We start from the raw sequence: 11278 nt of genomic DNA on the forward strand, positions 1-11278 counted from the left end.
CCCGGCTCTTGGTGTTTCTGCACTGCATAATGTCGAAGTGGGCAAGGAGTCACCCTTATTACATTTCTGCTGCACGCTCGCTCAGACTTTGGTAATTAATTATCATTTTATCATTATTTTGTTACATTTTTGTTAAATTTGTTGGTATCCTGTCCTTCAGTAAATTGTATCAGGGTGGCAACATCAGGCTTATTGGATTATCTACTTTGTATTCTGCCAGAACCCCAAAATACACCAATCAGAGCCAGGTGCAAAAGAAATACACTTCGAATGAAAGGACGAGGTGCCTCTGAGTACCTTCTAAGTCCAGGAATTCCTTTCCAGAACCTGGTTCCTCTAAGCTCTCTTCATTGCAGCTGCCTACATTAGGATGGAAAAAGCATCTTGTTGTTGCTATTCTTAAACAATTGGGAATCAGAAACCCTTCCTGATCTACTGCAGATCTATTTATTTATTATTGCATTTATATCCCACCTTTTCCCCCTCTAATGAACCCAAGGCGGCGTACATAATCCTCCTCCTCTCCATTTTATCCTCACCACAACAACCCTGTGAGGTAGGCTGGGCTGAGAGTCTGTGACTGGCCCAAAGTCACCCAGTGGGTTTCCATGGCCAAGTGGGGATTCGAACCTGGATCTCCAGACTCCCAGTCCAACACCTTAGCCACTACACCACGCTGGCTCTACGAACCAATTGTTTACCAAGCTCCAAATAACATCATAAAATCCAAAATTACAAGAAAAATAAAACAGGAGTGTAAAACCAGATCAAATTCTAAACTAAAATTTCTCTGCTTGGTTGTTGTTGTTGTTGTTGTTGTTGTTATTTGTGTGTTTTAAGTTTGGGGGATTTTTTTTAAGAGGTCTTTGCCTGGCTCTGAAAAGAGAACGATGCAGGTACCAGATGGCCCCTCTTGGGTGTGGAGCGCGTGCCAAAGTTGGGTGCCTCCACAGAGAAGGCCTTTTCTCTGGTTATGTGTGGAGCGTGGCAAAACCTACTGAATTATGCGTAGAGCCTGATAAAATTTGCTGCTACTTTTATTAATGACTGTTGGCACTTTATCTGCAATCTGGTGCCTTTCCGAGTTTTGGATTACAACTTCCATCAGCCCCCAGCTAGCATGACCAATGGTCAGGGTTTATGGGAGCTGTAGACCCAGTCATGTGGAGACCACCAGTTGCCTACCCCTTACTGTAAGGTCAAGTGACTAAAAAACAAAGCAAAACTCCTTTCTGTTGGTAGATAACTTTGCAAACATTTTCTAGTATTAACTGGTGAAATATTATGTGTTACAAAAGAAAGGAAGACAGACAGACGGACTCATGGACGAAAAACAGGCTCAAATTATAAGGGGCAAAGTAGGGAACACTTAAGAAAATCCAGAGCCTTGCCCACAATATTTGCCAAATCATTTCCCTCCTCACCCCCCCCCCCAATGTCCACCCAGCACCAGCTTCTAAAAACTGTAGTTAAGGAGCAGTCACAAATAAAAAGGTAACTCTGACCTTGCGGTACTTTGAGCATTGATGAATGAATGTGTGAAAGAAAGAAAGAAAGAAAGAAAGAAAGAAAGAAAGAAAGAAAGAAGAGAGAGAGAGAGAGAGAGAGAGAGAGAGAGAGAGAGAGAGAGAGAGAATGTAGAAGGCTCATGAATGAAATGTGCCCAGTGCTCGTCAACATTTTTATTAATAATTTGGATGAGGAGGTGCAGAGAATGCTTATCAAATTTGCAGATGACACAAAATTGGGTGGGATAGCGAATACCCTGAAAGACAGACTCAAACTTCAAAGTGATTGTGATAAACTGGAGCGCTGGGCTGAAAACAACAGAATGAAATTTAATAGTTCTACATCTAGGAAACAGAAACCAAATGCACAGTTACAAGATGGGGGATACTTGGCTCAGCTATACTACAAACGAGAAGGATCTTGGAATTGTTGTAGATCACAAGCTGAATATGAGCCAACAGTGTGATATGGCTGCAAAAAAGGCAAATGCTATTTTGGGCTGCATTAATAGAAGTATAGCTTCCAAATCACGTGAGGTACTGGTTCCTCTCTATTCGTCCCCTGGTTAGGCCTCATCTAGAGTATTGTGTCCGGTTCTGGGCACCACACTTCAGGAAGGATGCAGACAAACTGGAGCGTGTTCAGAGGAGGGCAACCAGGATGATCAGGGATCTGGAAATAAAGCCCTATGAAGACAGACTGAAAGAACTGGGCATGTTTAGCCTGGAGAACAGGAGATTGAGGGGAGACATGATAGCACTCTTCAAATACTTGAAAGGTTGTCACACAGAGGAGGGCCAGGATCTCTTCTCGATCCTCCCAGAGTGCAGGACACGGAGTAACGGGCTCAAGTGACAGGAAGTCAGATTCCAGCTGGACATCAAGAAAAACGTCCTGACTGTTAGAGCAGTACGACAATGGAACCAGTTACCTAAGGAGGTTGTGGGCTCTCCCACACTAGAGGCCTTCAAGAGGCAGCTGGACAACCCTCTGTTAGGGATGCTTTAAGGTGGATTCCTGCATTGAGCAGGGAGTTGGACTCAATGGCCTTGTGGGCCCCTTCCAACTCAACTATTCTATGATTGTAAGACGTTAAGAAGGAGGAAATGTTGCATATTCTTTTGCCTACAACAAAAAGATGCACAAAATTAGAAATACAAATTGCCAAAAAGTAGAATCCCCACAAGACTACCAAAGGAGAGCTGAACGAAGACCTGCGATGGGGAAAGCACATATGATTAATACATGTATAAGAAAGGGAAACAGAAGACAACCCACACGAAGCAGACGACAGCTGGGCAGATACCGGTGAGGCCTGCAGTAGATGTTCATGCATAATTTCTCAGGATTCTCCACCTCTCACCTGTTGGGCTGTGGAAACCGGAGCCTCTTCTCTGGCTCAGCAGGTCACCCAGCTCCCCTGTGCAGGAGCTGCTGCACGAGGAATCATTTTGCTTGCAAGGAGGCGTTGACTACTGTTGGTGGTGCCTGCAAGCTCCGAAGACAGTGCTGTCCCATTCACCACTCCCTTGTCAGATTTTAGATTGTAATCCCCCCAGGGCAGAGACCTGTCTTCTTGTAGCACCAGTGATGATACTAGAGCAGCCTTCACCAACCTGGAAGCCTCCAGGTGTTTTAGACTGCATCTCCCATCATCCCCAGGCAGTACAGAGGCTGTAGTAAAGAAATAAAAATATAACACCCTCACCTTCTGTGGAGGTTGTGGGCTCTCCCACACTAGAGGCCTTCAAGAGGCAGCTGGACAACCGTCTGTCAGGGATGCTTTAGGGTGGATTCCTGCATTGGGCAGGGGGTTGGACTAGATAGCCTTGTAGGCCCCTTCCAACTCTACTATTCTATGATTCTAATAACCACATGGTCATAGAATCAGAGAATAGTAGAGTTGGAAGGGTCTGGGTCCCTATACCTGTTTTGGTCGTTCTGTCTCACACAGAGTCTGAACTTACCACATTCTAGCTGGGGGAGCTTGAGGCGTGTCACCCCAGAGAGATCCCCTTTTAGGGCTCCATCACACCAGCGTTTTATCGCACTCTTGTCATGCCTGGTTTGCCGTTTGTGAGTGCAGCAACTCACATAATGTCGTGCCTGTCCTGCGGTCACCCCACCACTTCCCCTCCGTTTTCTGTGTTTTCCTAGAGCAGGGGAAGTCTGGCTTATTTCCTCCATGCGGGATTAAAGCACCCTTTTGCCTTCGTGTTTTGCCGTCCTTTCACTATGTCCTTTGTTGGGGGGTGGGGCGGGCGTGTGCTTTGAAGGGAGGTGATGCTGATGAAAGAGGGGGTGGGGCAGCTCACCTCCTCCAGCACGCTGTGTTGAACGAACGGGCTTGTGCTGACTCAGTTGAACAACAAGAACTGATGAACTGGAGGGGGAAGGAGAAGGCTGGGAAAGCAAACAAGCAAAAGGATATTCCACCGGTACAATGGCGATACCACAAACACATGTGAAAGGGACCATTAGCTTGTCCTGCTAATGAAACTGAGGTGGAAATTGCGGAGCCAAACCAGGGGGGAAAAGTAGGTGTGATGGAGCCCTGTATCTCTCCCAAAGAGAAAGCAGCAAGCACCCAGGTTGACCCATTCATATTGGCCATGCTGTCTAGGGATAATGGGAGTTGTAGTCCAACACATCTGGAGGAGACCAGGTTGAGGAAGGCTGAGCCCAACTGATTTCAGGCAAAGCCATTGCGACATTCCCACCCTTGGTAGTCAGAAAGTAATCCTAAAATTCCAGAACGAGGCCCTGGTGGGGATAGAGGGACCACGACGCCGGCTGTTTCCTTTCCCCCACATTTCCTGTTTCCAAAAATAACGGCATGTGCTTTGACCATCCTTAGTAGCTGCTTAATAGTTATTTAATGTTTTATATTAAATATGTTCAGTATGTTAATAGGTTTTCTGAGGCTCTTCTTTCTTCTTGGATTTAGGGCGCAACCCTGTGCATGTTTAGATAGAAAACAGTCTTACCATGCCCAACAGCCTCCAGCCAGTCACTGCCTACAGCAACAAGTGTTCTCTGGACCCACAACCTGTTATCAGAAGTGGCGGAATGAAACACACTGAATCCAGAAAGTGAAGGGCAGGGGGAACCATAAAGCGTCTTATGCTTCTTACCATTTCTTAGAGCACAACCCTGTGCAGGTTTAGATCGAAAAAAGTCCTACAAGTTTTTTCCCTCCAGTTTTTTCTTTCTAAACGTGCATAGGATTGCGCCTGTAATTAAATATTTTGTAGGGCTGTGCTCCGCTTCGCTTCGGAGCATAGAAGCAATAGCGAGGTGGCCTGATTCGCCTCTGACAAAGGCGGAGACGAAGCAGGTCGGGGGGGCTGCGGATCGAGGCAAAGAGGATCGAGACCAAGCGGATCCTTCACCTCGATCTGAAGCGCCGGAAAAAAGTAAGTGGGGTCTTACCTGGCACTGCTGCAGTCCGTGTGGCGACGGCGGTACAGCTAGGTAAGGGGGCAGGGGGGAAGGGTCTTACCTGAGTCCGTCGCGTTCCAGCAGCGGCTTCACCTGAGCCTGAGGACTCAAACCGGAAGACCAGGCCGCAACCATGGCCTGCCCTTCTGCTTTGAGCCTCGGCCTCAGGTGAAGCTGCTGCCAGAACACAACGGACGCAGGTAAGGGGGGAGGAGGGAGGGGGCCTTACCTGGTGCCTCCGCCACCACTGCAGTCCCTGCGGCGATGGTGGCGGAGCCAGGTAAGGGGACAGGGGGGAAGGGTCTTACCTGAGTCCATCACGTCCTCAGGCTCAGTTGAAGCAGCTGCCAGACTGCGACGGATGCAGTTAAGGGGGAGGAGGGAGGGGGGCCTTACCCGCCACCGCTGAGCTCTGATTTGGATCCGCAGCTCCGCAGTGGAGTGGAGTGGACCATAGGCAGATCAACGCGGGGCGGAGCGGACCTGGTCTGGAATTTGCGGATCGGATCGTGTGTGTGTGTGTCCATGTGCAGCCCTAATACTTTGTGTATTGTTGTTTTCTTTTGAACTCTTTGTACCTGTGTTCCAATGCATTCTTCGTTATTTTATTTATGAAAACATTTTTAAAGCACTACCTCACCATTTCCGGCATTGTGGCGCTTTACAATGACACATAAAAACAGTTGCCATGAAAAGCCCTCAATCCACATTCAGATTCGAACCACCTCTCCCCCAAACTCTTGTGTACATAAAAGTGCTTTACACAGACGTTAATGACGGTGAACAGTGGGATCCTGTCTGACCTGTATTTATGTATGCTTTTGTTGTCATGTGTTGATGTGCTTAAACATATGTTTATCGTTTTGTATCTTTATGAAAACAAACAATAAAAACAAACAATCCTGAAGGTACGTAGTTACTGAAGGGGATTATGTTTATCGGTGCTGTACGAGAACTGGAGATCATCTGGATTAGCCTTCTCCAGATGTGTTGGAATGCAACTCCTGTCTTTCCCAGCTTGTATGGCTAACTCATCTGGAGGGCATCAGGTTCATAGAATTGTAGCATTGGAAGGGGCCTATAAGGCCATCAAGTCCAACCCCCTGCTCAATGCAGGAATCCATCTTAAAGCATCCCTGACAGAGGGTTGTCCAGCTGCCTCTTGAAGGCCTCTAGTGAGGGAGAACCCACCACCTCCTTAGGTCACTGGTTCCATTGTCGTACTGCTCTAACAGTCATGAAGTTTTTCCTGATGTCCAGCAGGAATCTGGCTTCCTTTAACTTGAGCCTGTTATTCCATGTCCTGCACTCTGGGATGACCGAGAAGAGATCCTGGCCCTCCTCTGTGTGACAACCTTTTAAGTATTTGAAGAGTGCTATCATGTCTCCCCTCCATCTTCTCTTTTCAAGGCTAAACATGCCCAGTTCTTTCAGGCAGGAGCTACACTACTGCTTTAAAATGGTTTATATCAGTAGTGACAACAGTTGGGGCCCAGGACACTCGCCACATACAGTTTTCAAATGGTTTTCAAAGTGTCATATCCTGCTTAGTGTACATCTGGTTAGAATGTTGTTGCACGCGGAAGTTCCATTTCCTGGCTTATAACTAGAATCATAGAAAAGAAGAGTTGGAAGGAGCCTATAAGGCCATCGAGTCCAACCCCTTGCTCAATTCAGGAATCATGGTTGAAGAAGGCTCATTTAGGGCACAATCCTAGGTGTGTTTAGACTGAAATAATTCCCACAACTCTCAGCATGTTAGGAGCTGTAGGACTGATTTCTGTCTAAACATGTCTAGGATTGCACCCTTAGGTGCCCTGGTGTCCTTGATATGATGCGTTTTCTATTCCTTCATTTACAGCAGGGCGCTCGTCTTCTCCAAAGGTACCACTTTGGAAAACGATGCGTTTCAGAAAGACTTGTTTGACCTTGAAATCAACCTAGTCCTGGATCCAGAAAGATTTCTCTTTCTCTCTCTCTCTCTGAGCTGGGCTTCTGGGACAGGCTTGAGACTTGGGAACTCTGGGCCTCTTCCAGATTGCAACAGAAGGATATGTAGCTGTTGTTTTCTTCTGGGCGTGGCCGATGAAAAAGGCACTGCGTTTCCTCTTTAGGGTGTTGGAGGAACAGAAAGCAATAGCGTTGCCACAGTTTTCTGCTCACTTTGGCCCAGGACTTCCATAAGGTCGTCCCGCCCTCTGATGGAAGTTGAAATACTTGCAGTTTGCTGAAATTTCTATCAGGTTAGCGTTAACTTAAAAAAACAAATGCAAGAAAACTAATTAAATTAACCGAGATATACGTCATGCTTTAGTGCCTACTTTTTGGAACGCTTCGTAGCCACTAAAGACTAGAATATATTTATCTTCTTTTTTCTTAAGAAACGAGGTTGTACGATTCCTTGTATTTTCTTTTGGTGTGTTTATTTATTATTTATTTATTTATTTATTACATTTTTATACCGCCCAATAGCCGAAGCTCTCTGGGCGATTCACAAAAATTAAAACCACAGTAAAACACCCAACAGTTTAAAACACAATTACGAAATACAGTATAAAAAGCGCAACCAGGATAAAACCACACAGCAAAGTTGATATAGGATTAAAATACAGAGTTAAAACAGTAAAATTTAAATTTAAGTTAAAATTAAGTGTTAAAATACTGAGTGAATAAAAAGGTCTTCAGCTGGCGACGAAAGCAGTACAGTGTAGGCGCCAGGCGGACCTTTTGAACTGCGGGAAGTGTACGCTCCCAATGAAACCTTTGTGAAGGCATTAGACCCGGCCCAGAATTTTCCTCACTTCCGATCAGGTGGCAAATTTGGGAAGTCACCTTGGAATTATGTCAGGGTGGGGGCAAAATTCGCTGACATGTTTCATGAGGAGCTCACGGTTAGCAGTGACAATTTCTTCCTTTGCTGCTGCTGTAGACGAAGCAACTCTTGTCCACCTCTTGCTTCTCACTGTTCCCACCTCCCAGATTGCCTTCGATGAGGCATCATGCCAAGGCATTCTGTGGGGTGAGGGGAGATGGCAGCCATCACACCCCGAAATGGCAAGCAAAGTCTTGCAACGGCCATTGCGTTAGCCTGCAGGAATGGGCGAGAGGAAACAGCAGGGCCCAATCCTGGGGCTTGTCTAGACCAGTGGTTCCCAAACTTTTTCAGGTCACCGCCCCCTTGGTTCCACAAACTCAAGCCCAGTGCCCCCTACCCTACCCTATAAAAATCATTATTCAGAATAGCAGTTTTCAATGACCCACTAAGGAAGATAATAACAATAAAATTCAAAACAGTAACAATTAGTTGAATATTTATTCAAAATCCGAAGCACCCACCGCAGGCTTGCCAAGGGAGGGAAAAGAGAGTGAATGCCTGTTTTGCAGCCAGCGTGGCGGGGCACACCAAGCAGGGTATGTCTCTGCATCAGCGTTTTGATGCTTTTGAAACATTTCAATTCACCATTAAAAGGACTCTTCTTAAATGGTATTAATACATGTGTGGATTCTTCCCCTATATGGCTTGGGACCAAACTACCTTCTCCCATAAAAATGTCTGTGGGTTTTAAGACCTTCTGGAGAGGCGCTTCTCGGAAAAGACCACCTCGAGCGCCCCCCCTGCTGCTTCCTTGCCTCTTAACACTCCCCTATGCAATCCCCCCCCAAGGGGGCAGTACCACCCACTTTGGGAACCACTGGTCTAGACGATGGGGGTGGATACGGAGTGGCGGCAGGTCAACTACATGATGCAGCCCCAATGCAAAGCCATCCAGGGGCAAACCCCAGAAACTCCGCTCCAGAGAAGTCCGGCACTTACCCTGACTTTTTTGTCAGTGGAAGCATGTCACAGCTGATGGCACCCCGATTGGTTGCCATCAGCTGGACAGGGAAGGAGGCGGACCTGCAGGAGAGCCCTGTGGCAAATAAAAATGGGGGGGAGAGTGGTGCGCATTCCCCCCCCCAATTTTTATTTTTTTTTAAAAAAATCTATCTATAAAGCTGCCAGATACAGATAATAATAAACGGGGAGGAGAGGAATAGAGCCTGTTCCTCCCATTTTTTAATCTGTATCTGCGAAGCTGTGCAGATACAGATAATAATAAAATGGGGTGGGGGGAGGAATGGGCAGCCAGAGGGAGGTCAGAGGGAGGAGAGGTGGTTTGGGCGCCCTGTGTCCCTCTCCTTGTCCTCCTCTGGCTGCCTCATTCCTCCCCCATCTCTCCCGGTGCTCAGCACAGTGGTAGCTCAAAGTCCGCACTTGCGTTCCTTCCCGTGCAGATGCCAGGAAGGAACGCCAGTGCGGGAGCCAGAGGCGGGGGACTGGTCTCAGGAGAGATCAGTAGCTTTTGGCTCCTCCTCTCCTCGATCGGCTTCTATTCCAGCGGGTAGTTATAAGAACTTTGTAACTAAGTTCTAGTGCCGGAGTTTGCTCCCCACCCTCCCAATCACGTTTCCTTTTGTGTCATAGCTAAAGTTGTAAGCCTGGGAACAGGGGCTGGTCTTATTACTAACCTGTGCACAGTTCTGGAAGCCTTTTCAGCCAAAGAGGGCAGAGGAAACGGTTTCAATAAAGACATAAATAAATAAAAGCACTCAGCTTGTAACTTAGGCCTCATCTACACCAGGCAAGATATTGCACTATGAAAGTGGTATATAAAAGGCAGGAGCCACACTATTGCTTTATAGCAGTATTAGAGTGCACTGACAACTGTTGGGGCCCATGGACACATACCATATACTGCTTTCATACCACTATATCCTGCTTGGTGTGGCTCCGGACTCTTATATACCGCTTTCATACCACTTCCATAGTGCAATATCCTGCATGGTGTAGATGAGGCCAATGTCTAAGCAATTGAAAGCATCCCAAACTCTCCTCCTATTTACCACCCAGCCCCGGTTGAATTTTAGATTTGTAAGCCCCTTGGGGCAGGGACTCGCTCCTCAAGTGCCACGCACACCGAAGGCACTATATAAACACTAACATTCTCGAAAAGGTACGGCTGATGCAGCTGTGAATGGTAAGCCCTACACCTGATGGCGAATTTCACCACGGCACCCCAAAATGGTCCCATTTTTGTCCCCTCAATCTGGCCTGCCCCCACATTCATGATGAAGATTCTCTAGTGAGATTTGGCGCGGCCTTAGAAAAGATCCAGCACAGAGCTTTGGGTGAAAGCATCGCTCCCAAGAGCTCCCTAATAAAAACAAGGCAGTGAGTTGTATTACCACCTTTCCGATGCTGGCTTGCTGTATATCTCATTCTTCCCCAACACCGGCTTTATTGCTGAGCTCTGCTCTAACAAGCCCTGTCCTGATTGAAGAGGCAAGTAGGTGCCTGTTCTTTTATCACTTTGTAAACCGCTCAGAGAGCTTCCGCTATGGGGCGGTATATAAATGTAATAAATAAATAAATAACAGGGCAAACATTCCCAACTTGGAACTCTCAAGATTACGAGCTTTCACACCAGCGTTATACTGTGCAATCACTGCGAATTGTGTGCAGAGGACTCCGAAGTTTTCCAGCTTATAATCTGCTTTTATTGTGAAGTACTCCCGTGCATCCTGCTTTAATTGTGCTTCAAAGGCAAAAGCCTCGCCGTATTTTGCTACTAGTTTTCGAGGGTATCATTTGTTGTTTTCCGAGCGGCCACTGGGGCGCAGGAGCAGGATTTGAAGAAAGATTAAACAAATGCTTACATCCGCGTAAGCTTTAAAGATAAAGACATCAAAATTGGCACAGTAATAGATATTAAGGATTGCTTTAAGCATACCAAATTTGAATCGGATTGGTTCATCTGTTGATTTTTTATGATTTTTTTACATTTCCCCCCTTAAACCCAGTTCCTGGTATGCAAAAGATCTAGACGCCCGGTAGCAACAACAATGGCGACAGCTTAGCACTGTAGGGGATAATTCGAGGGAAACAGGTATGTGGGATGAGGCTCTACAACTCCCACCATCCCCATCCAGGCTGGAGGATGATGGGAGCTGTATTTCAGCACATCTGGCCAGTGCCGGCTTGGGGAAGGTTGGACTAGTGGCGAAACACACACTCCTTCTCTCTTGCACGCATGCACACTGTTCCTATCATAAGTCAACAGTGCTTCAAAATTAGCTGTTCCAGCTGCATGTGATGTTACTATATATGTTAGTGTCCATGCGCATGCATTTAACGCACATGTGTCTGAGAGCCAAGATGCACTCTATCAGAGATGTACAGTGCAGACCTATTTAGGAGATAGAAACCAAATGCACAGTTACAAGATGGGGGATACTTGGCTCAGAAATACTACAAACGAGAAGGATCTTGGAATTGTTGTAGATCACA

Source organism: Elgaria multicarinata, chromosome 23, assembly GCF_023053635.1.
Source record: "Elgaria multicarinata webbii isolate HBS135686 ecotype San Diego chromosome 23, rElgMul1.1.pri, whole genome shotgun sequence".
Taxonomy (NCBI): Eukaryota; Metazoa; Chordata; class Lepidosauria; order Squamata; family Anguidae; genus Elgaria; species Elgaria multicarinata.